This window comes from Hippoglossus hippoglossus, chromosome 8 (assembly GCF_009819705.1).
Source record: "Hippoglossus hippoglossus isolate fHipHip1 chromosome 8, fHipHip1.pri, whole genome shotgun sequence".
NCBI classification, from domain to species: domain Eukaryota; kingdom Metazoa; phylum Chordata; class Actinopteri; order Pleuronectiformes; family Pleuronectidae; genus Hippoglossus; species Hippoglossus hippoglossus.
Genome location: NC_047158.1, coordinates 5,242,389 through 5,254,265, shown reverse-complemented (window position 1 = coordinate 5,254,265; position 11,877 = coordinate 5,242,389).

The following is an 11,877-nucleotide window of genomic DNA, read 5'->3' as shown; positions in this document are numbered from 1 at the left end:
CGTCGTCTTCGTGGCCGTCTCACGTCACCCACCTCTATCCTTCACGTGTGAGTTTCTAGTGTCTCCTAGTGTTTTCCTTGTTTTTGCTGTTTAGCCCTTTTGAGTTTTTGAGTTCTCTGTATCACCGTGTTCTTTCTGATTTGGGATTTTGCCCCTTTTTGTAAGAGTCTTGCCTTTATTAAAGGACACTTTTGGTTATAGTTGTTGTTTCTGCATTTTTGGGTTCTCAAACTAGTCCCTAAATACCTGACAAGCCGATCCCAGTGGTCACAGGTCACGGTCACACCAGCTAATGGTGATTTTAATGTCATGGTTTGATAATGCGATCCTCATTCATAAAAACAGCAACATCATCTTTCACCAAGCACATGTAAGTTTGTTTTCACGGAGCAAAATCAAGAAGTGTTTCACTGAAGTTGAACCCTCATGGAAAGACACAAATAAAATGCAAAATTGCGAACACTAGTTGAGACAAATGCCGGTTTGAATAAACTCTTCAGCTCATTTAAAGCTTAAACAGATGCTGATCAATATAGGAAAAAGAGCATTCCACAATGTAGCAGACAGAGCTTTAATGGCATGGTCAGTTTGAGTTTTTAGCCGAGGGATGACCAGTAAACCCTGGTCAGAGAACCTACCATCTAATGCTCAAAATGTGAAGCCCATAGTCTGGACAATGCGTCTCGACTTCCTCCCACAATCCAGAGTGACTGTGGAGCGGAGCCGCAGTAACGAGGCCAAAGGCAAGTCAGTATAATATAATGAGAACCAATCACTTGAAGATACATCAGTGAGTTAGGAACTACATCAAATGACAGAAACCGTCATGAATAAAAATGTAATGTGTACTTTTTAGTTCGGCCCATTTCCCACCCGCAGAGTTTATTTAGCTATACTGGAGCCCGCCACCAGGGGGTGATTCTTTGGTTTCACTTGTGGTAGATGTCAGAGCAACAGAATGCTACATTTATGACGACCACTCTACCCCTCAGCCTCAGCCACAGCCGCCCCTATGATGATAACAGAGAGTATCCACTTTTGAATGATGTCCTAAATTATTTTCTTAATCTTTCGAGATGTGGCACTCAAGGCTGAAATGGCAGAATCCAGGTAGAGTAGAAGGAAACTTGCAAACTGCTTCATGTCATGAGAGTTTGTTCGACGCTGTTGGCTCTGAGTAATCTAAAGTCTGCAAGGACGCCGAGCTCCACAGGGAGTTTCTCCGGGTAACTCACTGGGAACACCATATTGACTTTCCAGCCCTCTACAAAAGGCTCCCATTTATCTTGATTAGGTCTGAACATCTGCACAACCTTGTCCATCAAAGTGTCACTGGATGTTAACGTCTGCCCAGCATTCACACGAAATATGGATGTCTGCTTGGATGAAAAGGGGACGTAAAATACTTATCCATGTGACCGCAGGATCTTCTCCTTACTGCTGATGGGCCCGTGGATCAATATCATTGATCAGTCCCCTCTGCTCTGAGGGGAATTAGCATTTCAAAAGGAAATCCATCTATTGCTGTGGTATTAGATCTACCGGAGGGTTTCTCCATCAAAGGTGGGACACGTCTGAAGCCTTGACCTGTGATCTCTGTGCTTCAGCAAAGACAGAGTGTACCAAACACTACGCAGCTTTACAGCCTGGTCGCCTTGGAAACCTCAGGATTATGGAGTACTGATTGTGAAATCTCAATCACATATGGGGAGATAACTGTCGAAGCACGGAGCCTTTATCCCTTTGACCCCGGGTTATTTCCCATGGTTCAGGAAGTCAGGCCCTTTTTGATATATGAAATTAGATGTCAGAGTCTCTCTTGTGAACTAGAGTCATAACTTGCTGCATATTGCTTCACATGGTTTGTAACCTCGACCCATAGCGCTCCACTCCATTTCAGGGCTGACATCATTAAGAGTTTTATTGCCTTTAAGAGGATCGTAGAGAATTGGAGATGACACGCTGAAAGTTCTAGGCATCAAAGGGTCGGTCAATCATCGCAAAGTTTCTCAGTTTTATTTCTTTTTCTCTCACTGTCTTTGTTTGTCTGTGCTGTGTCGTGTCGTGAAATCCAATACCCAGATTTCTGGGATGTGCGACGGTCGACCCGACCTGACAATAAATTCTCAATAGCACTAACCTGTGTTGGTGTACAGAAACCTCTAACACCTTCTAAAACATGATCTAAGAGGAAATCTTGCAGCAAAAGGTTCACCAGCCTGCTGCCATTCCCTGTTATTTAAGACATGCATCCAATTCCCTCTGTGCAAAAATCTACAAAGTGCCAATCGTTGAATTCATCTTTGTTTATGTGGTGCTCCAATTTGCAGAGGTCACCTCATAATCAATCACTGACCAGTAGCATCGGCGTCCTTTGCTTTTCTCCTGACGCTATTTGACTGGATGTGGGTGATGCTTTCTACTTTGTTTTGTTCAGGCATCAAGTTACAGCATGTTCCTCATCTTCATAAACGCCGTCCACCTCATTCTAAATGGTGGTAGCACTGTCGCCTCACAGCAGGAGGCATCTGGGTTTGAATCCGAGGGCCAATCAGAATAAATGGATTTAAAGTGGTCTAACAGCGTTTGCGTGGGCTTTCTCCGAGTACTATGGCTTCCTCCCACATTTCCAAGGCTTGCACCGTAAGTTAATTGCAGACTGCAAATTGCACAGAAGGGTTGTTTGTCTCTATATGCTAGCCCTGTGATTGATTGACAACCTCTCCAAGTACCCCGCCTCTTGCCCATTATTAGCTGGGCCTGACTCTGCAACCCCCGAAGGAAAAGAGTAATAGATAATTGATGGGTGGATAAATAATTTGAATTATACAATATCTTGTCCTGTGATTTCCAAAACAGATTTACATGAGTAGGCTACTTTTCTCAACTGAACAATACATGTTTTCACAGGTGTACCTCGACAGAGACACATTAAGCCCTCTAGGGAAAAGAGACCTTTATTTCTTTATTGACACCATAAGGTGACTGACAATCTATCACAACTCTTTGTCTATACTTCCATTAAGAAATGAATTATGAACAAACGCTCCAATGAGTTCAGTCACTCACTTGTCATTAGGTGCTCCCATTCTTGTGAACATGATATCACAGGAACGCCTTCAGGATATTTCTTTTAATTTTGGTTTTTAAAAGTTTCAGTTGGTCTCTCGGATGAACTGAATACATTTTGACGGCCAAAGGTCAAAGTCACTGTGAACTCACAAAGCACGTTTTTGGTGCATGTGAATGAAACCTCTCACAGACACCCTGAGGCGATTTCTACAAGTTTGGTCAAAATGTTCACTTGGAATTGTTGAGAAGGTGATAGTTGAAGGATAAAAAAAAATGTTCTTCAAATTTGGTAAAAATATTTTCATGGCGTAAAAGATGAACTGATTAGATTTTGGTGGTCACGTGGTTTATCAGGAACACATTTAGGGAATGTCATTACACAAGGATGATCTGATAAAGATTGTATTAAATTCCCTTTAAGTCAAAATCTCCATATCTGAAACTGCACTGGTTGGTGGAGGCAGGGTGGTAATTCTATTTGTTCATTCATTTTAGTAACTAGGTGGATGTGATTGCATTTTATTCATAGGGTTTGCATGTACAAACTGCCGGTGGGAGTCGTCTGTCTTGATGAATGTGTGTGCAATGCAGCATTTAAGCAACAGAAGACCTGCAACCGGAAATGTAAAACAGCAAATGTGAAAGTTTTATATTCTAGCTTTGGTTTGGATCACTGAGTTACATCATTAGATGAAAGAACAGCAAAGGTTTTTTTTAATCAAAGCTTCACCTTAAGGCAGATAATACTGTACATCAGGTTGGATTCGTATATATCCAGCAGAATGCATGTTTTAAGATCACCTACAGAGCTTTAAATGATGCCATCTGTAATGTTGTTCAGATTCTATCTATTAACAAAAGGACAAGAGAAAGTCTTTTATATATTTCTGGCCAGGACGATGGGCAAATACCATTAAGACTTTAATGTTTAGCACTCAGATGTGTGTGTTCATCCTCCACACATAAAACACAACATATGCTGTTACATCCATTATATTATACTGGTTATATGTGTTGTGTTTTCTTACGTCCTGTGTTACTCTGGGTGGATGCCGGGTTGTCTTTATATCAGAGATTATGTAGGGAGGAGACGGACCCTGTGAATTACAGACCTATTGCTCTTCTAAATTACGATCAGAAGGTAATAACTAAAGTTCTAGCAACAAGACTGTGTAATCACATCTCAACTATTGTACACACAGATCAGACGGGATTCATCCCTGGTAGGTTCTCATTAAGTAATGTTCACTTGCTTTTGAATACACTATATTCAGATCATGGAAAGGACACACGAACTGCTATCTTATCTCTTGATGCCCAAAAGGCTTCAATCAGATTGAATGGTCTTGTATGTTTGAGACACTGACATTTTTTTTTAGAATGGATAAAAAACATTTATTCTAATCCAGTATCTTGTATGCTAACTAACACTGACCAATCCCAACGCTTTTGATCTGCATTGTGGCGTAAGGCAGGGCGACCCACTTTCTCCCCTCCTTTTTGATAATGCTTTACAACCTCTGGCTGTAGGTATCAGAGGTCACCAAGGTATCGATGGTGTGAAATTTGGTAATGTTGAAAGTGTTGTAACTCTATATGCTGATGATTTATTGATGGGATTATCTGATCCAGTAGCTTCAGTTCCCAACCTCCTAATTTACACTGAGTCATTCAGTAGACTGTGAGGATACACAATAAACTGGGGTAAAAATGAATTCATGCCACTGAGGAATAACCTGACCCCTGCATTCTTGGCATCTGTGCCATTTATACTAGTTACCACCCACATTACCTACCTCGGATTTTATTGAAATTGAATTTCTTGGACATGGTGGACAAACTAAAAGCTACTTCATTAAACTTCATTAAAGAGACTCTGTTTAAACCAAACCCCCTCTCTGTGTGTGCTTTCGAGTCCAGTTCTACAACCTCACACCTCGGGTTGGTTTACCCTTTTCTTTCTCTAAACAACTAGATTCCGTTATCCTCTCATTTGTCTGGGCAAATAAGCCGCCTCGTATGTCTAAGGCCCATTAACAGAAGGATGTTAACGGGGGTGGCCTCTGTCTTCCTGTATTTAGGCATTATTAATGGGCTGCAAACGCGAGGGCTCTCACTTTCTGGCAACAGGGCTTCCCTGTTGATGACTGGCCGGCTGCCTCCCCACTTTGGCTAAAAATCAAATCTGTCAGTTTCCGAAACCTCCGTACCAACACTACTCTATTCTGGAGCACAATTTAATCTGTCATAATTTCAATCGCAGAAACTCCCTAGAAATTTTGAATCAAATAAATACAAAAATGTGGGTCTACCAAAAGTTTCAGTTCACACTCCCATAGCATACAATCCCAGCACGGATGGATCAAGTGTTTTTGGACTGGAGGGAGAAGGGTCTGCGCTGTATCGGTGATCTTTACATAGATAATAAATTTGCCTCATTTCTATCGCTACGTTCAAGTCAGGCATTGTATTCGGGAGAGTATCCCAGAATTGATAATAAAACCAAATGACCACATCTTTTATGAGTTTCTTTCCTCACACCTAAACTTGATATCATGCTTTGTCACTGTTTTTACGGCTTCAGTCAGTGCGGCTCATCTCAGGGAGGCCTGGGCAGAAGAACTGGGCGTACCAGTGTCAGACGAACTGTGGTCTGTCTAGCATACAGAGCTGCTCTTTAAATTCGAGATATACATTAATTCAATTTTAAAGTCTTACACAGACTACATTACTCTAAAACCAAACTTAGTAGGATATTCGAATCAGTTTCTCCCATATGTGATAGACGTGGTTCTGCCGAGGGTTCGTTACCACACCGATTCTGGTAATGTCCGGTATTGGGTAATTTCTGGTGTGACATATTCAACTGGCTTTCAAATCAATACAAATTGAACGTTCAGCCAGACTGTAATCAAGCAATATTTGGTTGTTCAGAAAACACAAGGGCCCTTCCCTCTCATCAAAAGCAGGCTCTGAACACAGGCATGGTTGCAGCTAAAAAATGTATATTGTTAAATTGGAAGTCCCCATCGCCCCCATGCTTCAGGAGATGGCTTAATGAAATGCTCTCTGTCACTAAGATGGAACAGATCCATTTTGGCAAAGGGAATTCACAACACTCTTTTATTAAAAGTGTGGAAACCATTTCCAGCATTTCTTGCTGAGACCTAATTGTATAAAGACCTCTGCTACTGCTCTGTTGAGTATCTCGACTCTGTGTCACTTTGTATCTCTGCTTTATCCAATTATGGGCTAATATTTTGACAGGCTTTTTCTCCCTGTTTTTCGTAACTGCTTTTTGTTTATTTGTCTGTTGGCTTATTTCAGTTTTTATTAAATGTTTCTGTCACTCGTGATGCGCATTGTGGGATGGGCAGTCTCTTGTCTTGGTTAATTAAACGCTGTCGACTGGCAGCTCTGTAGTGCTAAGGATACTAAGGTAGGTTAAAATCAATCTGGACAACATCAGTCAAAAACTTGTTTGCTTCATATTGAGCGTTGAAAAAATGTTTTTTCTCTGCTGTGTTTTCATCCAAAGGCTGCTGGCCCTAATTTTCTGTTTGAAAATGGGTGAACAACATGACTCACAGCCAACTCATTATTAGATAACATTTGAGAAAAATCCTGAAATTATTCATTTCAAGTGTGAAAATCGCCCTTTGAGTGTACTCGTCTGGCCAGTGTGGTTCACCCACTGAGACTTGTGGTAATATGCAGAGACAGGGTGTGTCATCAAAGACAGTGTCCTCTTAATTCTGAGTGATTCCTCACCTAAAGCTTCGAGCCTGTGCCGACCGGCAGTGACAGTCACGGAAGTGAGTTGACACCGTCGGGTCACGACCACACTTTTCTTTCCTTTTGAGAGGCTGCTTGAACTTCCTGCAGACAAGTTGTGTCTGTTAGCTAAACGAAGTGAGGAATAAATTCAATCTATCCCTCTATTTTCTTCCACTTGCCCAAGGTCGAGTTAAGGTTGTGGTGATTGTTGAAACATCCATCCATTCAGCCGTCCATTCATTATCTATTCCGCTTATCTTTTGAGGGTCATGGGGGCTGGAGCCAATCCCAGCTGACATTGGGTAAGAGGCGGTGTACACCCTGGATAGGTCACTAGTGTATCACAAAGTTAACATGGGCCGTTTTCCACAGTTTGCCTTTCACTTATAAAGAACGCAGCAATTGTCCGTCAGATGCATTCACAACCACATTTCTGGGACATTCAGGTCAGGGGTGGTGTCTGGGTGCAGCATGAGCAGGAGGCAGGACATGACGCATAAATCCCACTGCAGAATTCACAGGTTTTGGGGTTGAATACCTCTCGCTGAATGATTAACCATACAATGTATTCATAATGATAATTATTTGGATTCATATACTGTAGAACCTTTCCAGATACAAGGCCGCTTTACAAAAACAAAACCGAAAAGTTAAACCAATCATGTACAGAAATTATTAGTAGAGATGTTAGCTGCAGATAATGAAACTAAGGACTTTTTGAAAGGGTCCAGAGATGGGGCATCACAGAGAGGGAGAGAGATCCAGAGGGTGGGGGCTGCCACACTGAATGCCCCGACCCCATGAGTTCACAGGCTGGTGATTAGACCCATATCCAAGGATCGATGGCGTGTAGGGGAGGAGGAGGTCAGACAGGTACTGGGGGGCCAAGGCACGGAGGGATTTATGTGAGGAGGAGGATTTTCTTGTGATGCTGAACTTGACTGGAAACCAGTGAAGATGGATGGGGTGGGGGCGATGTGCTGCAACGTATACATTTATTCAATGATCATTTTGTATACGAAAGGATTTCCAAAGCTTTAAACACCTTTTACTATATCCAGTCAAGGCAATATGCAGCAGAACTGTTCAGTGTCCCCTGGGCAGTTTCAGTCTATCAGCACCTTCCAACATCCCCACCTTTTTAAATAATTCGGCACTACTGTGCCAGAGTGTGACACTCTTTGTTCTCCGCCCAATTATCAGAGTGGGAAAACAAATCTGTCAGAAATGAGATGTGGTCGGGCTATTGATCTGTTTATACACTCTACATCTTCTCCTTTCCCACAGCATCTAATGGCACTCTGCGTCCTCGCCCCCATCTCTGACATGCCACAGCAGGGGAAGAACAGTGCAGTGCATTGACGTCACAAAGGACCGTCAGAGGCCATCATCAGCAGGCCACGGCTACCTTCCCTCTGCCTGCTAAAAGCATGTATTATGTGCTCTATTTTTATCCCAGTGCGCTGAATCAACCCGATGGATTGAAGATGTACGTCACTACGAATACATATGGATGTTGAGATCATCAAAGCATGGAAATGCCTGCCTTCACTTTCCTCCCTGAAAATTTGTGGTGGGTGGAAAACTCCACCTAAACAGCTTGAACACATGTTTGATTTATTTAGAGAAAAAAATAGTTAGCAGTTTCAGATTATTGACCTAGATAACACTATCCGGTTCTCATAGGGTGTGTTTTGAAAAGTAATTTTGCATAGGAAGCATTGAAGCTCCTATCCTCATCATTTAGAGAATTCAAACAGCTCTTATTATGGCGGCGGCTGAAATACTTCTGGGTCAGTTCGCTCAGTCCGGAAGGTTCCTGAGCAAAACTATTCAAAGCACCATTGTATCCCAGAGTGCATCGTGGAAAACAGTGTACAACCGAAGGTCACGTACCTCTTTCCTCAACCCTCATGTGTCACACCTGTGTCTTACTTTCTCCCCCACCCTCCCCTTGTGTGATAGTCAGGTGCTCTGGTTAGTTCTGGTTCATTTCAGTCCTTTTTGATTCTGCCTTGTTTCCCGGTTCAACCTGAGGTTTGCTGCTTCAGTTTTTGACAATTGGATTACCTTTGTTTTCAGTTTTTGGACCACTCTTCAAGTAATTACGGATAGTAAAAGCCCAGAAAATCTTTTTTACACAATATGGGCCCTTTAAACAAAACAATAGGACAAACGGCAAAAAACAATCTCATCAACCTCAGTATCTTCACATCTGATCAACTTAAATAGAAAATGTTAAATCTTAATAAGCATGTACATGATATTCAATGGGTTCTTTCCTGACCCTTATCCCATCCTTCCACCGCATCCTTCCACCAGGCCTCAGCTCTGCGTCCTTTACATCGGTGGGTGTGACATACGTTTGACTGACAAACCCCTGATGAAGTAGCCCCACCTCAGTTTGTCCATCTGCCTTTGTCCCGTGTTGAATGATGCTATTATTATTATTGCATCTCTTATTTTGTGAGCCTCAAATCTGTCTGAAACAGTGTAAACTGCTATAAAAAGTGAGTATAGAAGGGTTGAGGGAACATCTAAAAAGTGTAAACTTAACATTTCAGCTTAATGCACATGACAGATCAGTAGAATTGAGCTAAGTGACAGGTTCAGTGTCTGGTCTTTGTCTTTAAGGGGTAGATTGATGGCTACAAGAGGATCATAGATCTCTCTGCACTTCCATGACTGAAAGAACCTGAATGCTACAGTTGTTTGCATGCTCTCCCCTCCTGGGATTACCCCCAAAAACCCTGTGAATATGCAAAGCAGCTTAATTAGTTTTCCAAGGTCATCTATACAGAAAAGGGCTCCATGTGTTAATAATTCTGCAGAGTTTTACCTGAAATGGGACTCATCTACAGACGAGCGAGTATCTGCAGATGAGCTGCCGCACGGCTTTTATCGATATTTGCTCAGGAGTTAACGAAGCTCCGCGCAAGGCTTCATTTGGCCAAAAAGTATTCCTGTTTAATCCACAGCCTTGAAAAACCGCAAGGGTTGGAGTTGTTAGAGCATCTTAGTTCTGGTGGCTTTAACCGGAGGAGCCGCGCTGTGCCTCAAAGTCCACAGTTCATTTGAATCCAGCCTTAAAACCCCTGGCAAGCCAACAAACTCAGCGTGCTGACTCAAGACGAGGCTTATTACCTCTAATCCCTGGCAACCTTCTGTGTTTGTATAACCAAACACGATTAGACTGATACCTGTGTGTTGGTTTACCAGTATACTCAACTTTTAACTTTTGAATACTGACAAGTCACATAATCCACATGTGATTTGATTCAGGATACAACAAATCTGGGGAATCTGCAACGGTTTAATTTGCATTACAAATCGTTTTTTACATTACATAACACTCTAATCTCCATATAAACTCTAATTTAAAAGGCCTAATATGTTTTTTTTCCTGCCAATTCATTAAAAGATACATGAAAACCACTGATTTAATTAAATGAGTCATCCTGCTTTACCATTTGAATGAATTTCATTTGTCTGTCTTCCAGGGAGGAGTTACTGTGTCAGATCAACAACGAGGAGCTTCACAAATATCACTATTAGTTTTACAAATCAGGACTCTCCGTAATCTGCTGATCTGATAATTATTTATTTATCTTTTCGTCAACTAAAAGACACAAACTTGTAATTAGTTTTGCGCTTGACACCATTGACCATCACATCCTACTTTAGAGACTGGAACATTTAATTGGCACAAGAAACTAGCGATATGCAACATTGCAAAATGCAGAAAAAGTTGAATTTGTTATTCCTAGGTTGGATTATTGAAGTTTCTTATCATTCCACATCAAGTCTGTAAAGTTAATCCAAAATGCTGGAGTGTGAATGCTGACAGGATCTAAAAAAAGACACAATTCTTAGACATTATCTTTGCTACACACACACACTATAAAATCCTGAAATGAATTCAGAATCCTTCTCCTGACTTACAAAGCCCCATGTACCAGAGCTCATAGTAGCATATTACCCCCTATGATTACCCCAATAGACCACTGTGCACTCTAAATGCAACCTTACCTGTTTTTCCTCGTGTCTCCCAAGGATGGGAGGCGGAGCCTCCAGCTATCGGGCTCCTCTCCTGTGGAACCAGCTCCAGGAGGCAGACCCCTTCTCTACATTTAAAATTAAGGCTTAAAAATTTCCCATTTTGATAAAAGCTGGAGGCATAGACTGCCGACAGCACTCTCCTCCTCTCCTCCTCTCCTCCTCTCCCTCTCCATCTGCATGCATTCAAATCAGGCATGACATAATCCCTGCTACTAACTAGGCCTCTTCTTCTCTCTCCTGTAGTTTTCTTTCTCGTTCTCCCGTCCCTCACCCTGTCGCTCTCTGCAGGTGTGTCTGCCTCCGGAGCTGCAGAGTCTGGATCTGTGATTGCAAACCACCGACTGCCCCCATGATCCTACTCATCACCTGCTGATAGAATAATAATTATCAATAATTATCATTACTATTGATATTGCTTTAATTACGCCGCTATGTGGAACCTGCTTTTAGACTATGGTCTCTTTCCTCCTGCTCTCTCTCTCTCTCTCTCTCTCTCTCTCTCTCTCTCTCTCTCTCTGCAAACCCATTGTGGCAGAGGAGTGTTAAGCTTTTCCTCACCAAGTATTTTCTCATGAGAGAAAGTTGGCTCTAAAAAATTCTGTATAATACATTTTTTGGACTTGACTCAACTGAAAATGTCTGTCACCATTTCCTGAAGCCCAAGATTATGTCATTATGTCACTATGTCAACATGGTATATGTATTATGTTGTTTAGTCAGACAAGTAGTCCAATTAATTATTATCACTTCTCCAAATTCTCATATCAGTCAAACTTTTAGGTCCAAAATGACACCCTGCTTCTTCCTAAACTGGTTTATGATCCTGGAAGTCTTTTCCTGATTCACAGAAAACCGATACACTGTGTGTGGAGCCGCAGTCAAACAGGGGCCCTGCAGCTGCACCTCATCTCTGAGCAGGTTTACTCAGCAGTGTAAAATACCCTCAGATGATTATGATCAACAGCCCAC